Consider the following 9,049-nt stretch of genomic DNA (forward strand, 5'->3'; position numbering starts at 1 on the left):
GTAGAGCCAAGTTGACTCTAAGGGCAACTTCTACCTGGAGTTAACTTCGAGTTCATGAACCACCTGGTACACTTGAAGGCATTGGTTTGTTGCGAACATGAACACTACAAAACATACCTCTGCAAACTAGTAAGGTCATTCCATCAATTCAGTGCCTTTTGAGAAGTGAAACTTAGTCCCCCAAAAACTTTAGATTTCACGTAATTTTAACATTCTGTCATCAACGTAATAAAAAAAAATCCCATCTCAAAAGGTAAAGTATTTGGCACTTAAGTGCCTATTTTGTGCCAAATAAAATAACAGGGTTGACGATTTATTTTTAAGTCAGCCATAAATCCCTTTGTGACAGGGGAAAATGAAGGTCATTGTGTGAAACAGGGAGTGACAATTGAATACAAGCGTCACAAAATTGTGTTCATTGCATCGACCTGCTCAGTTTTCTACCACAAAACACCAGAAAATGGCCAAAAACAGTAGAACCAGCTCATCTGCTTTTACTCTACGATTTGACAATTAGATGTTCAATGTTTTATTTGAATTTTAAAAAAGGAGTAGTTTCACCATATTAAAAGGAGAGTTCAGTTCCAGTAGCAGGGTTGACCTTAAAATGACGGACAGACGTCAATCACTAATCACATGAAATAAATGATAATCTTCAGAAATTACTTTGTCAAAGCAACAAAATAACTAGGGATTTATAATGATGGTGAAAACTTGGAGACATTTTGGGATTATGTGGGTTAAAATCTTCCTAGAAGTGACAAAAGGGTTGACATAGGCTGAATATTGGCACTTCAGCAAGCCTGTATTCATATAAAAAAATCTGGTTTATTGAATTCTCCATGTGTTCTATATTAAAGGGCACTTCATTTAATATAACATTCTTTTAAAATTCAATATTGGTGCACAATTTCTACTTATAATATCAAAGAAAAGGCACTATATTTGTGGAACGACCCCCATGAGAGCTACAGTCTTGATAGTTTGAGCACATCAACATGTAAGTGTGTGAAGCCCCCTATAACAGTTATGTACCATACCTATTTGTTATTTGGTTACAAACAAATAATAAAACAAAAACAATAGGGTTCCTGCATCTTTGGTGCTAAGAACCCTAAATAGGTGTGATGCAAAACTAACTGTAAACCTGACTGTGTGTTCATGTTCCTGAATCCCGGCTAACAAAAACGTATCCTTAGAACACATGTAGCCTATCAGCTTTCAGGGATGTGATCTGGTTTCTCTCTCTAGCAGAATGGGTAGTAAACAGTGACACCATAACAACCATCTGTTATATATTAGTGCTGTGGTAAATATGTACTCAGTGAGGAGGTAACCTTCAAGCAATTAATTTGAACCACACAGAGAGCAACAACTTTTCAACATGCACATACATTATTCTTGACTCAAAGCATTTTTGAATGTAATTTTCAACAGTAAAAGCTACTGTAGACCTGCTGTAAGGCTCACTGAGCATAGCGCTCTCTTTTCTCTCTTGCCTCTCTCTGTATAGCCACATATATACCTGCCGCTAACATGCGTCCTTTATCTCGATCTTGTCCACATTCTGATTGTGCCCATATTTCAGAAATGTGTCTACACATTGTATTCAAATGTGGCTCGTATCTTTCCACTATGTTCGCATTGTGACCAGATTTCCTGGTCCCTCTCTGTAAGCAAATTATTTAACAGCTACTCTTTCAAAATATTATGCGTTTATTTATTTTAAGACACATATTAAGACACATATTGATGCCATAAGTCAATGGTCCCATTGGGCACACACTGGTTGAATCAACGTATTTCCACTTCATTTCAATGAAATTAGGTTGAACCAACGTGGAATAGACGTGGGTGCTACCTTTCAATGATTTTAGAAGGTGCAATAATAATGTTTTAAGTGGTTTCACTGTCCATATCTGTATACACTTGTAAGATATCCGGACGCAATGCGTGCCTGACTACTTCCAGAGGTAGCAGGAAGATTGACGACTTCCAGAGGTGGTCAGGAAGATCGAATCACAATCAGATCACAATGCAACTTTTAATCGTCTACACCTGTCCTGAAATGTGGACAGATCAGGACAAAGGATTAATGTTAGAACCAGGTATAAACGGGGCTTCTCTCTCTGCTACCCTATAAAGATAAATCAATGAAAGAGCGGATTGCAGGTGACAGATGCACTATTACACACTCCAGGTGGGTCCTTCTTCAGATAAAGGACCTGGTGAGAGATAACCCCCCTCCCCCTTCCCCCCTCCTCCATCCCTGATCTGCCCTTTCACCACAGACAAAGGAATCGCTCGGGAGCTTTTGAGGAAGCAGACAAGTCGTGTCCTAACTCTTTCTCTCTCTTTCGCTCTCTCTCTTTCTCTCAAATCAATTCAAAGAGCTTTATTGCCATGGGTGCACATGTTTACATTGCCAAAGCAAGTGGAATAGACAATAAACAAAAATAGAAATAAAGAAGGGAAATAAACAATCATAAATGATCAGTAAATATTACACTCACAAAGGTTTTACAATAATATAGACATTTCAAATGTTATATTGTTAGCTATGTTGTAACAATGTGAAAATAGTTGAAGTATGAAAGGCGGAAATAAATTAACCGATAAATATTGGTTGTATTTACAGTGGTATTTGTTCTCCACTGGTTGCCCTTTTCTTGTGGCAACAGATCACATATCTTGCTGCTGTGGTGGTATACTGTGGAATTTCACATAATCACACAATTCTTTGTGTTTCTGTGTAATCTGAGGGAAATATAGAGGATTATTGTGTCTCAAATAAAATGTTACAGTGAAATGCTTACCTACGAGCCCCTAACCAACAATGCAGTTTTTTTTAAAGAGCAGCAGTCAAATAACAATAGCAAGACCATATACAGTGGGGCAAAAAAAGTATTTAGTCAGCCACCAATTGTGCAAGTTCTCCCACTTAAAAAGATGAGAGAGGCCTGTAATTTTCATCATAGGTACACTTCAACTATGACAGACAAAATGAGAAAAAACAATCCAGAAAATCACATTGTAGGATTTTTTATGAATTTATATGCAAATTATGGTGGAAAATAAGTATTTGGTCACCTACAAACAAGCAAGATTTCTGGCTCTCACAGACCTGTAACTTCTTCTTTATGAGCCTCCTCTGTCCTCCACTCGTTACCTGTATTAATGGAACCTGTTTGAACTTGTTATCAGTATAAAAGACACCTGTCCACAACCTCAAACAGTCACACTCCAAACTCCACTATGGCCAAGACCAAAGAGCTGTCAAAGGACACCAGAAACAAAATTGTAGACCTGCACCAGGCTGGGAAGACTGAATCTGCAATAGGTAAGCAGCTTGGTTTGAAGAAATCAACTGTGGGAGCAATTATTAGGAAATGGAAAACATACAAGACCACTGATAATCTCCCTCGATCTGGGGCTCCACGCAAGATCTCACCCCGTGGGGTCAAAATGATCACAAGAACGGTGAGCAAAAATCCCAGAACCACACGGGGGGACCTAGTGAATGACCAAAGCTGGGACCAAAGTAACAAAGCCTACCATCAGTAACACACTACGCCGCCAGGGACTCAAATCCTGCAGTGCCAGACTTGTCCCCCTGCTTAAGCCAGTACATGTCCAGGCCCGTCTGAAGTTTGCTAGAGAGCATTTGAATGATCCAGAAGAAGATTGGGAGAATGTCATATGGTCAGATGAAACCAAAATAGAACTTTTTGGTAAAAACTCAACTCGTCTTGTTTGGAGGACAAAGAATGCTGAGTTGCATCCAAAGAACACCATACCTACTGTGAGCATGGGGGTGGAAACATCATGCTTTGGGGTTGTTTTTCTGCAAAGGGACCAGGACGACTGATCCGTGTAAAGGAAAGAATGAATGGGGCCATGTATCGTGGGATTTTGAGTGAAAACCTCCTTCCATCAGCAAGGGCATTGAAGATGAAACGTGGCTGGGTCTTTCAGCATGACAATGATCCCAAATACACCGCCCGGGCAACGAAGGAGTGGCTTTGTAAGAAGCATTTCAAGGTCCTGGAGTAGCCTAGCTAGTCTCCAGATCTCAACCCCATAGAAAATCTTTGGAGGAAGTTGAAAGTCTGTGTTGCCCAGCAACAGCCCCAAAACATCACTGCTCTAGAGGAGATCTGCATGGAGGAATGGGCAAAAATACCAGCAACCGTGTGTGAAAACCTTGTGAAGACTTACAGAAAACGTTTGACCTCTGTCATTGCCAACAAAGGGTGTATAACAAAGTATTGAGAAAAACTTTTGTTATTTACCAAATACTTATTTTCCACCATAATTTGCAAATAAATTCATTAAAAATCCTACAATGTGATTTTCTGGATTTTTTTTCTCATTTTGTCTGTCATAGTTGAACCTATGATGAAAATTACAGGCCTCTCTCATCTTTTTAAGTGGGAGAACTTGCACAATTGGTGGCTGACTAAATACTTTTTTGCCCCACTGTACAGGGGGCTACCGGTACAGAGTCAATATGCATGGGAACCGGTTAGTTGAGGTAATATGTACATGAAGGTAGAGTTATTAAAGTGACTATGCATAGATGATAACAACAGAGAGTAAAAGAGGGGGCAATGCAAATAGTCTGGGTAGCCATTTTATTAGGTGTTCAAGAGTCTTATTGCTTGGGGGTAGAAGCTGTTAAGAAGCCTCTTGGATATGGCTTGGGGGTAGAAGCTGTTTAGAAGCCTCTTGGATATGGCTTGGGGGTAGAAGCTGTTTAGAAGCCTCTTGGATATGGCTTGGGGGTAGAAGCTTTTTAGAAGCCTCTTGGATATGGCTTGGGGGAAGAAGCTGTTTAGAAGCCTCTTGGATATCGCTTGGGGGAAGAAGCTGTTTATAGAAGCCTCTTGGATATGGCTTGGGGATAGAAGCTGTTCAGAAGCCTCTTGGATATGGCTTGGGGGTAGAAGCTGTTTAGAAGCCTCTTGGATATGGCTTGGGGGTAGAAGCTGTTTAGAAGCCTCTTGGATATGGTTTGGGGGAAGAAGCAGTTTAGAAGCCTCTTGGATATGGCTTGGGGGAAGAAGCTGTTTAGAAGCCTCTTGGATATGGCTTGGGGGTAGAAGCTGTTTAGAAGCCTCTTGGACCTAGACTTGGCTGTCCGGTACCGCTTGCCATGTGGTAGCAGAGAGAACAGTCTATGACTAGGGTGGCTGGAGTCTTTGACAATCATAGTGAAGGCGTAGGCTCAGGGTTTATAGGTCTCTTTGTTTTTGGTTGGACAGGTTGGTTGGATAGGTTCCTCAGTTCCTTTCTTAGGTTTTTGAATTCTTCATCAAAGCATTTGTCATTGTAGTTAATTTTCTTAGGTTGTCTGGTTGAAATGTTTAGATTTGATTAGGAGGCTGAGAGGTCAAATATACTATTTAGACTTCCTACTACCAAGTTTACACCTTGGCTATTGCAGCAAAACATTTTGTCCCCCCCTTTTCTCCTAATATCAATTACGATTTTGTCTCATCCCTGCAACTTCCCAACGGGCTCAGGAGAGGCGAAGGTCGAGTCATGCGTCCTCCGAAACATGACCTGCCAATAAACACCCACCCGCATAGCTCCAATGTGTCAGAGGAAACACTGTTCAACTGACGATCAGTCAGCCTGCAGGTGCCCGGCCCGACACAAGGAGTCACTAGAGTGAGATGAGCCAAGTAAAGCCTCCCCGGCCAAACCCTCCTCTAACCCGGACAACGCTGGACCAATTGTGCGCTGCTCTATGGGACTCCAACTCACAGCCGGTTGTGACACAGCCTGGGATCGAACCCAGGTCTGTAGAGATGCCTCAAGCACTGCGATGCAGTGGCCACACGTGCACCACTCGGGAGGCCAGATGTTTTTGCAATTTACAAATAAAAAATATGAATAATTATAAAAATAAAAAAGCATTAGTGTTTAGTGAGTCTGTCAGATCAGAGGCAATAGGGATGACCAGGGATTTTCTCTTAATAAGTGTGTGAATTGGACCCTTTTCCTGTCCTGCTAAGCATTCAAAATTCTATTTAGGAATCTAGTGAAGTAAAAATTGTCAAATATAACTAGTAAAGTACAAATAACCCCAAAAACTACTTAAATAAAAATACTTTGAAGTACTACTTAAGTACTTTACCACCACTGTCATGACGTTGTCTGAAATGAATTAACATTTTTGTTGGCTAATTGTTTTCTGTGTCAGGTATGCGTACATGACTGTAAAGGAGTCAGGTTCAGGAGAGCAGGTATTGGGTAGCCAACAGAGCCTTTTATTTAGGCGAACCAAAACCACACGGCAAAGTGAACACAAAATAATAATACAGGTTAACATAACCCAGCGCAACAGACTAACGTGCGCATAACATGAAACAGAATAAACACTACCACACAAAGACATGGGGGAAACAGAGGGTTAAATACACAACACATAATGAGGGAAATGAGAACCAGGTGTGTGGGAAAACAAGACAAGACAAATGGAAAATGAAAAATGGATCGGCGATGGCTAGAAGACCAGCGACTTCGCCCGCCGAGCATCGCCCGAACAAGGAGAGGCATCAACTTTGGCAGAAGTCGTGACATTCTGGTAGATGTCCACACTATTTTCCTTCCACCTATAGCATTTCTTAATAGTATGCAGATTCTTCGACTTTGATGCCTCATGATTGAGTATTGCTCTGTTCAAGAAGACTGATTTTGCTGTGATCTGATAGAGGTGTCAGTGGTCTGACTGTGAACTCTCTGAGATACTCTGGGTTGAGGTCAGTGATAAACTAGTCTACAGTACTGCTGCCAAGGCATGAGCTGTAGGTCTACCTATTGTGAGAGTCCCCTCGAAGCCTACCGTTGACTATGTACAGACCCAGTGTGTGACAGAACTGCAGGAGTTGTGACCCGTTTTTGTTGGTTGTTTTGTCGTAGTTGTGTCTAGGGGGGATATTGTGGAAGGAATGCTGTTTTACTGGAATAATGAGTGAAGGTGATAATCGTGACTGGCGACTTGCAGGCCCTGAAGCCCAGCGTGAAGACTCAATCACATTTTTTATGACATTGTTTGGATGGCTGACCATTTGTGGGCTAACACAGGGTTCAAACACACCTTATCTGTGGTTTTCTCCAGTGCGGGACGTTCCCATGCAATTCCTGGGGTCACTGATGCCAGAAGAGGAATGAAATAGACTAAATTAATGTTACTGTGTGAATGAAATTGTCATGTTTGCATTGTTTCAAGAGTTTATAAAGAGCTATGACTTATTGTATATTTAATTGTACTGCAAGTGCTATGGATTTATTGTTACAGGGAAGCTGTATTCTTTTGTTTGTTGGACGGGGATAGTTCAAAGAGGAGTGACACAGAGGTGCGCTCCTATCATTTAAATTGATTAGATAAGATGCGTTGTTCCTGTCTTTGTTTTTACGAGTAAAGTGCAAAGAAATGCTAATTCAGGTTGGGGGTGAGTTTCTGCTTGAATTTGGTTAAAAGGGCAGTGAATTTTCTCATACTTTGAGAACATTCACTGTCTTCTTGGTAAGCAACTCCAGTGTGGATTTGGCCTTGTGTTTTAGGTTATTGTCCTGCTGAAAAGAGAATTCATCACCCAGTGTCTGGTAGAAAGCAGACTGAACCAGGTTTTCCTATAGGATTTTGCCTGTGCTTAGCTCCATTCCATTTATTTGTTATCCTGAAAACCCCCCCAGTCCTTAACAATTACAAGCATGCTCAGTACATGATGCACTCACCACTATGCTTGAAAATATGAAGAGTGGTAATGTGTTGTATTGGATTCAAAGGACGTTGGTGGCACCTTAATTGGGGAGGACGGGATCCTGGTAATGGCTGGAACGGAATAATAAAAATGGTATCAAATGCATTTAACACATGGTTTCCATGTGTTTGATACCATTTAATTTCCTCCATTCCAGCCATTATTATGAGCCATCCCTCAGCAGTATCCATTGGTTGGATTTGTCCCAAACACAACACTGTCTTGAGGACCAAAAGTTTATTGCCCTGCCAATTGTTTTACCGTATTACTTTAGTGCCTCATTGCAAACAGGATGCATGTTTTGGAATATTTGTATCTTGTACAGGCGTCCTTCCTTTCCCTCTGTCATTTAGGTTAGTTTGTGGAGTAACTACATTGTTGTTGTTCCAGCCTCAGTTTTCTCCTTACACAGCCATTCAACTCTGAAACTATTTTAAAGTCACAATTGGCCTCACGGTGAAATCACGGAGTGGTTTCCTTTCTCTCCGGCAACTGAGTTAGGAAAGACGTCTGAATATCTGTAGTGACTGGGTGTATTGATACACCATCCAAAATGTAATTAATAACTTCACCATGCTCAAAGGGATATTCAATGTATGCTTTTTTTTACCCATCTACCAATAGGTGCTCTTCTTTGCGAGGCATTGGAAAACATCCCTGGTCTTTGTGGTTGAATCTGTGTTTGAAAGTCCATGCAACTGATTATGTGACTCGTTAAGCATATGTTTACTCCTGAACTTATTTAGGCTTGCCATAACAGAGGTTGAATACTTATTGAATCAAAACCGTTGAGCATTTCATTTGTCATTCATTTGTGAAATGAATTTAATCAATTTTAAATATAGGCTGTAATACAATATAGGCTGTAATACAACAAAATGTGGAAAAAGTCAAGGGGTGTGAATACTTTCTCAAGGCACTGTAGGCAGCACACAGGAGGAATTTTTTCTCTGTTGAGATTATTTCCATATTTATTTCTAACCAGATGTAATATGTTCCTGTTTTTATTATTTAATTGAGAGGGTTAGGTCTGCTCTATACCAAATTAGCATACTGTCACGATCGTCGTATGGAGTAGACCAAAGCGCAGCGTGGTTAGAATACATTCCTCTTTATTTAATGAAGAACACCAAGAACACTTAAACAAAAACAACAAAACAAATAAGACGAACGTGACCGCTATATAAACAATGTGCTAATGTGCAACATAACATAGACAATAACCCACAAAATACCCAAAGAAGATGGCTGCCTAAATATGGTTCCCAATCAGAGAC

Source organism: Oncorhynchus clarkii, chromosome 7, assembly GCF_045791955.1.
Source record: "Oncorhynchus clarkii lewisi isolate Uvic-CL-2024 chromosome 7, UVic_Ocla_1.0, whole genome shotgun sequence".
NCBI classification, from domain to species: Eukaryota; Metazoa; Chordata; class Actinopteri; order Salmoniformes; family Salmonidae; genus Oncorhynchus; species Oncorhynchus clarkii.